At 45.2% G+C, this 13,518-nt stretch overlaps 12 non-coding genes across 12 annotated transcripts; 2 read left to right on the top strand and 10 right to left on the bottom strand.

The window, feature by feature from the left end:
* Positions 1-61: 61 nt before the first annotated feature.
* On the bottom strand, positions 62-180 carry LOC120529191. The gene has a single exon (XR_005633697.1). It is a non-coding gene; the product is annotated as a 5S ribosomal RNA (ribosomal RNA).
* Positions 181-704: 524 nt separating this feature from the next.
* Positions 705-823, bottom strand: LOC120529180. Its single transcript, XR_005633687.1, has one exon. It is a non-coding gene; the product is annotated as a 5S ribosomal RNA (ribosomal RNA).
* Positions 824-1,346: 523 nt separating this feature from the next.
* Positions 1,347-1,465, bottom strand: LOC120529112. The gene has a single exon (XR_005633641.1). It is a non-coding gene; the product is annotated as a 5S ribosomal RNA (ribosomal RNA).
* A 523-nt stretch (positions 1,466-1,988) lies between these two features.
* Positions 1,989-2,107, bottom strand: LOC120529092. The gene has a single exon (XR_005633632.1). It is a non-coding gene; the product is annotated as a 5S ribosomal RNA (ribosomal RNA).
* Positions 2,108-8,077: 5,970 nt separating this feature from the next.
* On the top strand, positions 8,078-8,237 carry LOC120529170. The gene has a single exon (XR_005633681.1). It is a non-coding gene; the product is annotated as a U1 spliceosomal RNA (small nuclear RNA).
* A 409-nt stretch (positions 8,238-8,646) lies between these two features.
* Positions 8,647-8,765, bottom strand: LOC120529129. Its single transcript, XR_005633646.1, has one exon. It is a non-coding gene; the product is annotated as a 5S ribosomal RNA (ribosomal RNA).
* Positions 8,766-9,289: 524 nt separating this feature from the next.
* Positions 9,290-9,408, bottom strand: LOC120529168. Its single transcript, XR_005633680.1, has one exon. It is a non-coding gene; the product is annotated as a 5S ribosomal RNA (ribosomal RNA).
* A 524-nt stretch (positions 9,409-9,932) lies between these two features.
* Positions 9,933-10,051, bottom strand: LOC120529101. The gene has a single exon (XR_005633640.1). It is a non-coding gene; the product is annotated as a 5S ribosomal RNA (ribosomal RNA).
* A 531-nt stretch (positions 10,052-10,582) lies between these two features.
* LOC120529089 lies at positions 10,583-10,701 on the bottom strand. Its single transcript, XR_005633629.1, has one exon. It is a non-coding gene; the product is annotated as a 5S ribosomal RNA (ribosomal RNA).
* Positions 10,702-11,644: 943 nt separating this feature from the next.
* Positions 11,645-11,808, top strand: LOC120529140. Its single transcript, XR_005633657.1, has one exon. It is a non-coding gene; the product is annotated as a U1 spliceosomal RNA (small nuclear RNA).
* Positions 11,809-12,217: 409 nt separating this feature from the next.
* On the bottom strand, positions 12,218-12,336 carry LOC120529146. The gene has a single exon (XR_005633663.1). It is a non-coding gene; the product is annotated as a 5S ribosomal RNA (ribosomal RNA).
* A 535-nt stretch (positions 12,337-12,871) lies between these two features.
* Positions 12,872-12,990, bottom strand: LOC120529157. The gene has a single exon (XR_005633674.1). It is a non-coding gene; the product is annotated as a 5S ribosomal RNA (ribosomal RNA).
* Between the last annotated feature and the right edge of the window lie 528 nt (positions 12,991-13,518).

Raw genomic sequence — 13,518 nt, 5'->3', positions numbered from 1 at the left:
GGGTGGAAGGAGGAAAAGAAAAGACGAGGTGAAGGGCGACTCCTAATGGCACAAAGGCAAAAGCTTACAGCACTCGGTATTCCCAGGCGGTCTCCCATCCAAGTACTAACCGAGCCCGACTCTGCTTAGCTTCCGAGATCAGACGAGTTCGGGCGTATTCAGAGTGGTATGGCCGTAAACGATGGCTGCTTGTTTTCTCTCCCCAAATAGGCAACAGTGGAAGCCCTCTTTTCTATACGACATTCTTATGTTTTTTTTCTCTCCTTCCCTGCCTGTCTTCATTTTTTTTAGTTTTGCCATTCTTTTGAAATTTTTCGAATGTCTTTTGAATTACAATGTACGTTGTCCTTCATGCTGATCCCCTTCTGTCGGCTCTCGCCACCCATTTAAGACCAGCCCTGTTCCCAGTTCCTCCTCATGGATGGATGGATAGACAGACAGATAGATCTCGTGCAGCTCTTCAGACGGGAGCCTGCAACTTTATAAAGTGGAGCATCGTCCAGAAAGGACCAGCAACCTCGTGTCCTTGCTAAAGTGCAATCCCACAGTGGAATCAAAGGGAGGGCAAGCACCGGCTCAAGTCTCGAGCGTGTACCCAGGGCTGCCCCAGATCACTCGGCTGCCAAGAGCCCAGCTTCTGACACGGGTGGAAGGAGGAAAAGAAAAGCGAGGTGAAGGGCGACTCCTAATGGCACAAAGGCAAAAGCTTACAGCACTCGGTATTCCCAGGCGGTCTCCCATCCAAGTACTAACCGAGCCCGACTCTGCTTAGCTTCCGAGATCAGACGAGTTCGGGCGTATTCAGAGTGGTATGGCCGTAAACGATGGCTGCTTGTTTTCTCTCCCCAAATAGGCAACAGTGGAAGCCCTCTTTTCTATACGACATTCTTATGTTTTTTTTCTCTCCTTCCCTGCCTGTCTTCATTTTTTTTAGTTTTGCCATTCTTTTGAAATTTTTGAATGTCTTTTGAATTACAATGTACGTTGTCCTTCATGCTGATCCCCTTCTGTCGGCTCTCGCCACCCATTTAAGACCAGCCCTGTTCCCAGTTCCTCCTCATGGATGGATGGATAGACAGACAGATAGATCTCGTGCAGCTCTTCAGACGGGAGCCTGCAACTTTATAAAGGGAGCATCGTCCAGAAAGGACCAGCAACCTCGTGTCCTTGCTAAAGTGCAATCCCACAGTGGAATCAAAGGGAGGGCAAGCACCGGCTCAAGTCTCGAGCGTGTACCCAGGGCTGCCCCAGATCACTCGGCTGCCAAGAGCCCAGCTTCTGACACGGGTGGAAGGAGGAAAAGAAAAGACGAGGTGAAGGGCGACTCCTAATGGCACAAAGGCAAAAGCTTACAGCACTCGGTATTCCCAGGCGGTCTCCCATCCAAGTACTAACCGAGCCCGACTCTGCTTAGCTTCCGAGATCGGACGAGTTCGGGCGTATTCAGAGTGGTATGGCCGTAAACGATGGCTGCTTGTTTTTCTCCCCAAATAGGCAACAGTGGAAGCCCTCTTTTCTATACGACATTCTTATGTTTTTTTCTCTCCTTCCCTGCCTGTCTTCATTTTTTTTAGTTTTGCCATTCTTTTGAAATTTTTCGAATGTCTTTTGAATTACAATGTACGTTGTCCTTCATGCTGATCCCCTTCTGTCGGCTCTCGCCACCCATTTAAGACCAGCCCTGTTCCCAGTTCCTCCTCATGGATGGATGGATAGACAGACAGATAGATCTCGTGCAGCTCTTCAGACGGGAGCCTGCAACTTTATAAAGGGGAGCATCGTCCAGAAAGGACCAGCAACCTCGTGTCCTTGCTAAAGTGCAATCCCACAGTGGAATCAAAGGGAGGGCAAGCACCGGCTCAAGTCTCGAGCGTGTACCCAGGGCTGCCCCAGATCACTCGGCTGCCAAGAGCCCAGCTTCTGACACGGGTGGAAGGAGGAAAAGAAAAGACGAGGTGAAGGGCGACTCCTAATGGCACAAAGGCAAAAGCTTACAGCACTCGGTATTCCCAGGCGGTCTCCCATCCAAGTACTAACCGAGCCCGACTCTGCTTAGCTTCCGAGATCGGACGAGTTCGGGCGTATTCAGAGTGGTATGGCCGTAACGATGGCTGCTTGTTTTCTCTCCCCAAATAGGCAACAGTGGAAGCCCTCTTTTCTATACGACATTCTTATGTTTTTTTTCTCTCCTTCCCTGCCTGTCTTCATTTTTTTTAGTTTTGCCATTCTTTTGAAATTTTTCGAATGTCTTTTGAATTACAATGTACGTTGTCCTTCATGCTGATCCCCTTCTGTCGGCTCTCGCCACCCATTTAAGACCAGCCCTGTTCCCAGTTCCTCCTCATGGATGGATGGATAGACAGACAGATAGATCTCGTGCAGCTCTTCAGACGGGGAGCCTGCAACTTTATAAAGGGGAGCATCGTCCAGAAAGGACCAGCAACCTCGTGTCCTTGCTAAAGTGCAATCCCACAGTGGAATCAAAGGAAGGGCAAGCACCGGCTCAAGTCTCGAACTTGTACCCAGGGCTGCCCCAGATCACTCGGCGGCCTCGACGCAGGTCTTCCCGATGGTGCTTTGCTGCGTGTGCGAGCGCCCACGCCGAGGTGTTCTTCCTCTCGGTCTCCGGAGCGCAGGATCGCCTCCCTATTTCGCAGCTTTGCGTCCTCCCTGCCGCTTGCCGCCTGTCTAAGCTGTTGAGCGGCTGTTTATCATTCAGCGTCCCGCCCAGTCCTATCTCTCCTGTTTCTCTTCCAGCCAATAAGCTCCAGCGATGCGTGGCTGGTTTGCATAAGAGCGAGGTGCACCTTGGGATTGCTGGCGAAACCTGTCTAATCAAGGTGGTGAGGTCTTTGCAACCCGTCATCCGAGTCACGGGGCACACGGGCGTCTGGTGAGTGGCTAACTCCAGCGCATGCGCGCTCCAGAGGCCGAAGAAGCCCGAAGGATCCCGAAGGAGCCCGAAGGACCGAGGACTGCGCTGGGGAAATCCTCCGCTGCCGAGCGACGAAGCCGAAGAAGTGGGAGGATGAGCGCCGGGCTGAACAACTCATACTTACCTGGCAGGGGAGATACCATCTCTTCTGCTACGGTGTAGGGAACGCCCCACGGCCCTTTGGGGAAAAGGGAATAGGTCGGCAAGTCCACCATTTCCTTTGAATCTCTGGGACGCGGCGTATTTGGAGAGTTTTCTTTGTTTTTGTTTCAGGTTGGTTAAGACTCTAAAACAGACTGTATAGAGCAGCTTCTGACGGAGGAAGAGGAGGAGGAGGAGTAGCAGGAGGAGGTCGACGACGACCAGGAGGAGATGGCGTCTGAGGACGGACGGAAGAATGTGGTCCGTTTTACCTTGACAGGAGGGACGCACATGGAGAGGAAGGAGTTTACCTCGGGTATTCTCCTTGGAGTTCTGGGATTTACGGCCAGGCAAGTAGACTTTATATTTGCTCTACCTAACAAGGAATCCTTTGAGGTCGTTTTTAATAACGGCCAGTTGGTAGAAAAGTGCCTAGAAATTTTTCAGGAGAAAAAGAAAGTACAATTAGTTTTGGAAAACTTTAATATCCAGGCCTTAGGGCAAAGGGAGAAAAAAATGGTGACTGTAGCCATGTTTACAGAGAAGGTGAGGTTTGAAGATATCAAATTTTGGTTAAATAAGAGATGCCAAATTTTGACAGAGACCATTGATAAAGATGAAAACGGTATTAAAACAGGATATTATAAGTTCCTGGTAAAACTAGAGAAAGACAGTGAGGAAAACTTAAAACATCTCCCACCAGTCATTCTTCTAGGGAAGGAAAAAGGGGTAATTTTTTATGCAGGGCAGCCCAAAGTCTGTAGGAAATGTGAGCAGGCAGGTCATATTGCGGCAGAGTGTAATGTCGAGATCTGTCGCAAATGCCGAATGAAAGGGCATCAAGCAAAAGACTGTAAAGAGGAGATGACCTGCAACTTATGCGGTGAAACTGAGCATGTTTTTCGAAACTGCCCAAAATCATTTGCAAATGTCAGCAAGAAACAAAAAGTTGTTATCCTCTTGGAAAAGAACGAAGATGAAGAAGAAGAAGGAGAAACAAGTTTAGCACTGTTTGAAACTCCTATTGGGAACAGGAATAGAAGAAAGACTAGTTTGAAAAGTAGTAGTTTAGAAAATGTAATGGTTGAAAATAAAGATGGGCAAAAATTACCTGATAAACAACGAGTAAGTACCCCAAAGGTACTTGAAGAACGAATGGAAGCAACACTGCAACATACTAGGGATACAATTAAAGAGATTCAGGAAATCTTGGAAGCGGCTCCGGTGTTTAAGGAAGCCAGGGATATTCAAGAAGAAAAGGAGTGGTACGATCTATCAACAGATGACGAAGAAAAATTAAGAGCAGAGGAAAGAAAGGAAGATTCAGAGGAGAGTACGTCCACTACAGACTCACAAAACCCCTTTCTAGGGAAAGATTTAGTGAAAAGTTTCCAAAAGATTACGGGAATGAAGGGACCAAAACCCAAACCTAAGGAAGAGAAGAGTGTTAAAAAGAAGAGGAAGATAGAAAAGACATCTCCTACACTCTCAAAATGATAAAGGTGGCTTCAATTAATGTAAGAAGCATTAGAAATAAGAAAAGAAGAGAAGTAATTTATAGTTTTCTTAAAACGATGCCGGTGGATATTATTTGCTTGCAAGAATGTGGAATTCCCTTCCAAAAATCATACAAGCAATATGAGAAAGGATGGGAAGAAGGAAAATCCTTTTTCTCTGGCACAAATAGGAACAGGAATGCAGGAATAGGTTTTATAATTAAAAATAGGAATATCACAGGCCTAAAAGTTGAAGAAATAATTAAAGGGAGAATGGCAATCTTAAGTTGCAAGTTAAATAACCTGCAACATCAAATAATAAACATTTACGCAGCCAACAAAAGACAAGAACGGTTTACAAGCTTTCAGAAACTGAATCTCGTAATAGCAACAAGAGAACACCTAATAATAGCAGGAGATTTTAACTGTGTAATAGATCAAAACTATCAAAGAAGACCAGATAAAACAGCAGGCCTGTTAAAACAAATAATACAAGACTACAAATTAAAAGATAGCCAAAGAGGACGGAGGAAAAATCGCACGGCATACACATGGAGGGGATGTGCAGGAAAGAAAACATCCAGAATTGACTTCATATTTGTGACTAAGGAATATAAGATCAAGAACATGTATCAGAAAAGCACCTTCTTTTCCGACCATAAAATTATTGTGTCCGAAATAGAAAGGGGCAAGGGAATAGAAAGAGGCAAAGGGTTTTGGAAATTAAATATTAAACTCTTGAAGGATTCATCTACTAAAGAAGAATATAAGAAGAAATTAAAACAATGGGAAACCTTGCGAGACTTTTATGACTCAGAAAGGGAATGGTGGGATCTGTTAAAAGAAAAGACAAAATCTTTCTTCCAAAAAAAAGGGAGACAGAAAAAGAAAGAAGAAAACGAGAAATTAACGATTTTGCAGGAACAACTAGAAGAGTTGTATGAACAGCAGGGTAGGAATGAAGAAAAACAAATTAAAGAAATTAAGAAACAAATTAAAAATATTTACCAAGAAAGAGAAGAAAAGATAAAGTTCCTTAGCAGGATCCAAAATAAGGAGGAGAATGAGAAATGCACAAGGTTTTTTTATAAAAAATTTAAAGAACAAAAAAGACAAAGTTATATGGAAACCCTGAAAGATGAGAAGGGTTGTGAATGGGAAGAAGAGGAAGAAAAGAGGAGGATAGTAGAAAGATTTTACATCAATCTATATGGAAAAAGTACTCAAAGGACAAATAAGAGCTTTTGGGAAAAATGTAAGAAAGTTAATAAAATAAACAAGGAGGGGCTGGACAAAGATTTCACCCTAGAGGAAATAAAAGAAGCTATCACAAAAAGTGCGAAAAACAAATCCCCAGGAATGGATGGCTTGCCCATAGAATTCTACATCACCTTTTGGGATGATTTGAGGGAAAACTTGGGAAGACTTTATAAAGAAATAAGTAAAACATGTGAAACCCCTGCGTCTTGGAAAACAGGAGTAATTACGCTGATCCCAAAGAAAGGAGATAGAAGGGAAGTGTGTAATTGGAGACCAATTACACTACTTTGCACAGATTATAAGATATGGAGTAGAATGTTAGCTAATAGAATTCGAGGGAAATTAGAAAAATTAATCGGAGAAGATCAAGCCTGTGCAGTACCAGGGAGGAAGATTGGAGAAAATCTGATCTTACTCAGAGAACTGGTGGAATATACAGAAGACAGGAAAATCCCAATAGCGCTCCTGAACTTAGACCTGGAGAAGGCTTTTGATACCTTAGACCATGAATTTATATGGGATACTTTGGGAAAGATGGTTTTTCCAAAGAAATTGATAAAATGGATTAAAACTTGTTACGCAGACATTACAAGTCAAATTAAGGTGAATGGTTTCCTTTCAAAGAGTATAAAAATTGAAAGAGGTGTGAGGCAAGGCTGTCCACTATCTGCCACTCTCTTTGTCCTGGTCATGGAACCAATTCTAGAAAAAATCAGGAATGATGGAAACATCGAAGGGATTAAAATACCAGGAAGTGACGGGAAGGAAGCTAAAATAATAGCCTACATGGATGACGTAACAGTGATATGTAGAAATATAGTTTCTCTTGAGCAGACTTTAAAAGAGTTTAAATTATTTTGTGAGGCGTCAGGGTCAAAATTAAATGTAGAGAAAACTGAAATACTAATGAAGGGCGATTGGGGAGAGCCACAGAGTTTAGGAGTTAAGATTCAAAAGGGAGAAATACAAATATTAGGAGTACATTTTGGGAGCAAAAATGGCTATAGGAAAGATTGGGAAAAGCTTAAAAGAAATATCAGCCAACTCACAGGTTTATGGAGGATGAGAACTCTAAGTTATGAAGGAAAAGTTCTATTAATAAAATCAATAATTGTGCCAAAACTTTTGTATTTGGCGACAATCACACTGCCCACGTTCAAAGTACTAAAAGAAATAGAAAGACTTTTGTTTTACTTTTTCTGGGGCTCTTTATATGAAAGATTAGGGCGGAAAAAAGTTAAAAGGCAAAAAGAGAAAGGAGGCAAAGGTTTCCCGGATTTAAGGAAGCTGTTAAAGATGAAATACGTGGCAGAAATCTTACAGCTAATTCAAGAGAAACAGGGGAAAGTCATCAGACTTATTAAAATATAAATTAGGAAATGTACTAAGAAGATATGGAATCTACAACCCGACAAATAATAGACCTGTAGCCTTCATCGTACCAAAGCACTTGGAGAAAGTTGAAGAAGTGCTAGAAGAAATGCAGGTACGGGGAAAAGAAGCAAAAATCTTTAGTAACTGGAAATTGGTAACAAAAGTACTGGAGGAGAAGGAAGAGGCAGTGTGGATTAAAGAACTCCCACGGGAAGAGGCAGGGATTGCGTGGAAGATGGTATCAGCAAAAGAACTGCCAACCAACCTTAGGGATATGGTATGGGAGGCAGCACATGACATTATGAGAACAAATAAGAACTTGTTTAAAAGGAAAGGGGTAAAAAGTGACCGGTGCCCAAGAGGAAACTGTAATGAAATAGAGACGGCACAACATGTTATGTGGGACTGCTTCTATGCAAAGGAAGTGTGGGAAAGGGCAACAAAAAAGATTTTAAATAATATTGCTGTAGATAAAGACATGATACTATATGGTTATTTTCGCCAGAATATAGAGGAAAAAGAAAAACGAGATCTGTGGGTTAAAATAAACTACATAAAACAAGCTCTATGGGAAATTAGAAATAGACTAACTTGGAAAAAGAAAAAGGTTTACCCAATTGCAAGTGTTTTCCAGATGGCACAAAAGCAAATAAAACAACACGAACAAGACTCCCAAGAAACTAGAAAACGAAGATAAATAAGGTAAGAAATATACCCTTTTAATTAAAACTTCCCAATGTCTTTTAAATGTTTTATTGCAATCGGCAATTTTCAATACTCCATGCTAATGTACATGAGAGCAGGGAAAGAGCCGAGAGAAAAATTCTAAGAAAATTTTAAACTCATATTTTAATTTGAAAAGATATGAAATAAAATTGAATTAGAACAAAAAAAAAAAAAAAAGGTGGTTCTCCCAGGGCGAGGCTCATCCATTGCACGCCGGGTGTGCTGATCTCTGCGGTTTCCCCAAATGCGGGAAACTCGATTGCATAATTTGTGGTAGTGGGGGACTGCGTTCGCGCTCTCCCCTGATAATCCCGGTTCAAAAAATAGACTGAAAACATGTGTTTCATTTTATGGAGGTGGTGATTGTGAAGCAGGAGCCTGTGACACAACGGCTCTGGGAGCTTTAAGCAATAAATAAAGAAGTTCCAAAAATCAGTCAATCGGTCAATCTGTCTGTCAGTCTGTCCATTTATTTATTTATTTTCAGAACCCCCGCCCCCTAGAAAAATGGTATCAAAAATAATATTAATTTAAATTAACTAATCAATTTATTTATTTATCTTAAGGACCCTCACCCACCGTAATAAAACAATAATACAAATAATCATTCATCCTTTTTGTGCCTCTTTACTGATTTTAAGCCGCTTTCCTTCCTTCCAAGAGCCAAAAGAAAAAGACGAGGTGAAGGGCGACACCTGCTGGCAGAAAGGCAAAAGCTTACAGCACTCGGTATTCCCAGGCGGTCTCCCATCCAAGTACTAACCAAGCCCGACTCTGCTTAGCTTCCGAGATCAGACGAGTTCGGGCGTATTCAGAGTGGTATGGCCGTAAACGATGGCTGCTTGTTTTCTCTCCCCAAATAGGCAACAGTGGAAGCCCTCTTTTCTATACGACATTCTTATGTTTTTTTCTCTCCTTCCCTGCCTGTCTTCATTTTTTTAGTTTTGCCATTCTTTTGAAATTTTTCGGAATGTCTTTTGAATTACAATGTACGTTGTCCTTCATGCTGATCCCCTTCTGTCGGCTCTCGCCACCCATTTAAGACCAGCCCTGTTCCCAGTTCCTCCTCATGGATGGATGGATAGACAGACAGATAGATCTCGTGCAGCTCTTCAGACGGGAGCCTGCAACTTTATAAAGGGAGCATCGTCCAGAAAGGACCAGCAACCTCGTGTCCTTGCTAAAGTGCAATCCCACAGTGGAATCAAAGGGAGGGCAAGCACCGGCTCAAGTCTCGAGCGTGTACCCAGGGCTGCCCCAGATCACTCGGCTGCCAAGAGCCCAGCTTCTGACACGGGTGGAAGGAGGAAAAGGAAAAGACGAGGTGAAGGGCGACTCCTAATGGCACAAAGGCAAAAGCTTACAGCACTCGGTATTCCCAGGCGGTCTCCCATCCAAGTACTAACCGAGCCCGACTCTGCTTAGCTTCCGAGATCAGACGAGTTCGGGCGTATTCAGAGTGGTATGGCCGTAAACGATGGCTGCTTGTTTTTCTCTCCCCAAATAGGCAACAGTGGAAGCCCTCTTTTCTATACGACATTCTTATGTTTTTTTCTCTCCTTCCCTGCCTGTCTTCATTTTTTTTAGTTTTGCCATTCTTTTGAAATTTTCGAATGTCTTTTGAATTACAATGTACGTTGTCCTTCATGCTGATCCCCTTCTGTCGGCTCTCGCCACCCATTTAAGACCAGCCCTGTTCCCAGTTCCTCCTCATGGATGGATGGATAGACAGACAGATAGATCTCGTGCAGCTCTTCAGACGGGAGCCTGCAACTTTATAAAGGGGAGCATCGTCCAGAAAGGACCAGCAACCTCGTGTCCTTGCTAAAGTGCAATCCCACAGTGGAATCAAAGGGAGGGCAAGCACCGGCTCAAGTCTCGAACGTGTACCCAGGGCTGCCCCAGATCACTCGGCTGCCAAGAGCCCAGCTTCTGACACGGGTGGAAGGAGGAAAAGAAAAGACGAGGTGAAGGGCGACTCCTAATGGCACAAAGGCAAAAGCTTACAGCACTCGGTATTCCCAGGCGGTCTCCCATCCAAGTACTAACCGAGCCCGACTCTGCTTAGCTTCCGAGATCGGACGAGTTCGGGCGTATTCAGAGTGGTATGGCCGTAAACGATGGCTGCTTGTTTTCTCTCCCCAAATAGGCAACTGTGGAAGCCCTCTTTTCTATACGACATTCTTATGTTTTTTTTTTTTTCTCTCCTTCCCCTGCCTGTCTTCATTTTTTTTAGTTTTGCCATTCTTTTGAAATTTTTCGAATGTCTTTTGAATTACAATGTACGTTGTCCTTCATGCTGATCCCCTTCTGTCGGCTCTCGCCACCCATTTAAGACCAGCCCTGTTCCCAGTTCCTCCTCATGGATGGATGGATAGACAGACAGATAGATCTCGTGCAGCTCTTCAGACGGGAGCCTGCAACTTTATAAAGGGAGCATCGTCCAGAAAGGACCAGCAACCTCGTGTCCTTGCTAAAGTGCAATCCCACAGTGGAATCAAAGGGAGGGCAAGCACCGGCTCAAGTCTCGAACGTGTACCCAGGGCTGCCCCAGATCACTCGGCTGCCAAGAGCCCAGCTTCTGACACGGGTGGAAGGAGGAAAAGAAAAAGACGAGGTGAAGGGCGACTCCTAATGGCACAAAGGCAAAAGCTTACAGCACTCGGTATTCCCAGGCGGTCTCCCATCCAAGTACTAACCGAGCCCGACTCTGCTTAGCTTCCGAGATCGGACGAGTTCGGGCGTATTCAGAGTGGTATGGCCGTAAACGATGGCTGCTTGTTTTCTCTCCCCAAATAGGCAACAGTGGAAGCCCTCTTTTCTATACGACATTCTTATGTTTTTTTTCTCTCCTTCCCTGCCTGTCTTCATTTTTTTTAGTTTTGCCATTCTTTTGAAATTTTTCGAATGTCTTTTGAATTACAATGTACGTTGTCCTTCATGCTGATCCCCTTCTGTCGGCTCTCGCCACCCATTTAAGACCAGCCCTGTTCCCAGTTCCTCCTCATGGATGGATGGATAGACAGACAGATAGATCTCGTGCAGCTCTTCAGACGGGAGCCTGCAACTTTATAAAGGGGAGCATCGTCCAGAAAGGACCAGCAACCTCGTGTCCTTGCTAAAGTGCAATCCCACAGTGGAATCAAAGGAAGGGCAAGCACCGGCTCAAGTCTCGAACTTGTACCCAGGGCTGCCCCAGATCACTCGGCGGCCTCGCGCAGGTCTTCCCGATGGTGCTTTGCTGCGTGTGCGGCGCCCACGCCGGTGTTCTTCCTCTCGGTCTCCGGGCGCAGGATCGCCTCCCTATTTCGCAGCTTTGCGTCCTCCCTGCCGCTTGCCGCCTGCCGCCTGTCTAAGCTGTTGAGCGGCTGTTTATCATTCAGCGTCCCGCCCAGTCCTATCTCTCCTGTTTCTCTTCCAGCCAATAAGCTCCAGCGATGCGTGGCTGGTTTGCATAAGAGCGAGGTGCACCTTGGGATTGCTGGCGAAACCTGTCTAATCAAGGTGGTGAGGTCTTTGCAACCCGTCATCCGAGTCACGGGGCACACGGGCGTCTGGTGAGTGGCTAACTCCCCGCATGCGCGCTCCAGAGGCCGAAGAAGCCCGAAGGATCCCGAAGGAGCCCGAAGGACCGAGGACTGCGCTGGGGAAATCCTCCGCTGCCGGCGGCGAAGCGAAGAAGTGGGAGGATGAGCGCCGGGCTGAACAACTCATACTTACCTGGCAGGGGAGATACCATGATCACTAAGGTGGTTCTCCCAGGGCGAGGCTCATCCATTGCACGCCGGGTGTGCTGATCTCTGCGGTTTCCCCAAATGCGGGAAACTCGATTGCATAATTTGTGGTAGTGGGGGACTGCGTTCGCGCTCTCCCCTGATAATCCCGGTTCAAAAAATAGACTGAAAACATGTGTTTCATTTTATGGAGGTGGTGATTGTGAAGCAGGAGCCTGTGACACAACGGCTCTGGGAGCTTTAAGCAATAAATAAAGAAGTTCCAAAAATCAGTCAATCGGTCAATCTGTCTGTCAGTCTGTCCATTTATTTATTTATTTTCAGAACCCCCGCCCCCTAGAAAAATGGTATCAAAAATAATATTAATTTAAATTAACTAATCAATTTATTTATTTATCTTAAGGACCCTCACCCACCGTAATAAAACAATAATACAAATAATCATTCATCCTTTTTGTGCCTCTTTACTGATTTTAAGCCGCTTTCCTTCCTGCCAAGAGCCAAAAGAAAAAGACGAGGTGAAGGGCGACACCTGCTGGCAGAAAGGCAAAAGCTTACAGCACTCGGGATTCCCAGGAGGTCTCCCATCCAAGTACTAACCAAGCCCGACTCTGCTTAGCTTCCGAGATCAGACGAGTTCGGGCGTATTCAGAGTGGTATGGCCGTAAACGATGGCTGCTTGTTTTTCTCTCCCCAAATAGGCAACTGTGGAAGCCCTCTTTTCTATACGACATTCTTATGTTTTTTTTTTTTCTCTCCTTCCCCTGCCTGTCTTCATTTTTTTTTTAGTTTTGCCATTCTTTTGAAATTTTTCGGAATGTCTTTTGAATTACAATGTACGTTGTCCTTCATGCTGATCCCCTTCTGTCGGCTCTCGCCACCCATTTAAGACCAGCCCTGTTCCCAGTTCCTCCTCATGGATGGATGGATAGACAGACAGATAGATCTCGTGCAGCTCTTCAGACGGGGAGCCTGCAACTTTATAAAGGGGAGCATCGTCCAGAAAGGACCAGCAACCTCGTGTCCTTGCTAAAGTGCAATCCCACAGTGGAATCAAAGGGAGGGCAAGCACCGGCTCAAGTCTCGAGCGTGTACCCAGGGCTGCCCCAGATCACTCGGCTGCCAAGAGCCCAGCTTCTGACACGGGTGGAAGGAGGAAAAGAAAAGACGAGGTGAAGGGCGACTCCTAATGGCACAAAGGCAAAAGCTTACAGCACTCGGTATTCCCAGGCGGTCTCCCATCCAAGTACTAACCGAGCCCGACTCTGCTTAGCTTCCGAGATCAGACGAGTTCGGGCGTATTCAGAGTGGTATGGCCGTAAACGATGGCTGCTTGTTTTTCTCTCCCCAAATAGGCAACAGTGGAAGCCCTCTTTTCTATACGACATTCTTATGTTTTTTTTTTTTCTCTCCTTCCCCTGCCTGTCTTCATTTTTTTTAGTTTTGCCATTCTTTTGAAATTTTTCGGAATGTCTTTTGAATTACAATGTACGTTGTCCTTCATGCTGATCCCCTTCTGTCGGCTCTCGCCACCCATTTAAGACCAGCCCTGTTCCCAGTTCCTCCTCATGGATGGATGGATAGACAGACAGATAGATCTCGTGCAGCTCTTCAGACGGGAGCCTGCAACTTTATAAAGGGAGCATCGTCCAGAAAGGACCAGCAACCTCGTGTCCTTGCTAAAGTGCAATCCCACAGTGGAATCAAAGGGAGGGCAAGCACCGGCTCAAGTCTCGAACGTGTACCCAGGGCTGCCCCAGATCACAATGGCACAAAGGCAAAAGCTTACAGCACTCGGTATTCCCAGGCGGTCTCCCATCCAAGTACTAACCGAGCCCGACTCTGCTTAGCT

The sequence above is a fragment of the Polypterus senegalus genome, chromosome 4, assembly GCF_016835505.1.
Source record: "Polypterus senegalus isolate Bchr_013 chromosome 4, ASM1683550v1, whole genome shotgun sequence".
In the NCBI taxonomy this organism is placed as follows: domain Eukaryota; kingdom Metazoa; phylum Chordata; class Cladistia; order Polypteriformes; family Polypteridae; genus Polypterus; species Polypterus senegalus.
The sequence above is the reverse complement of the archived record's forward strand: the minus strand, read 5'-3'. Positions and strand labels throughout refer to the sequence as shown.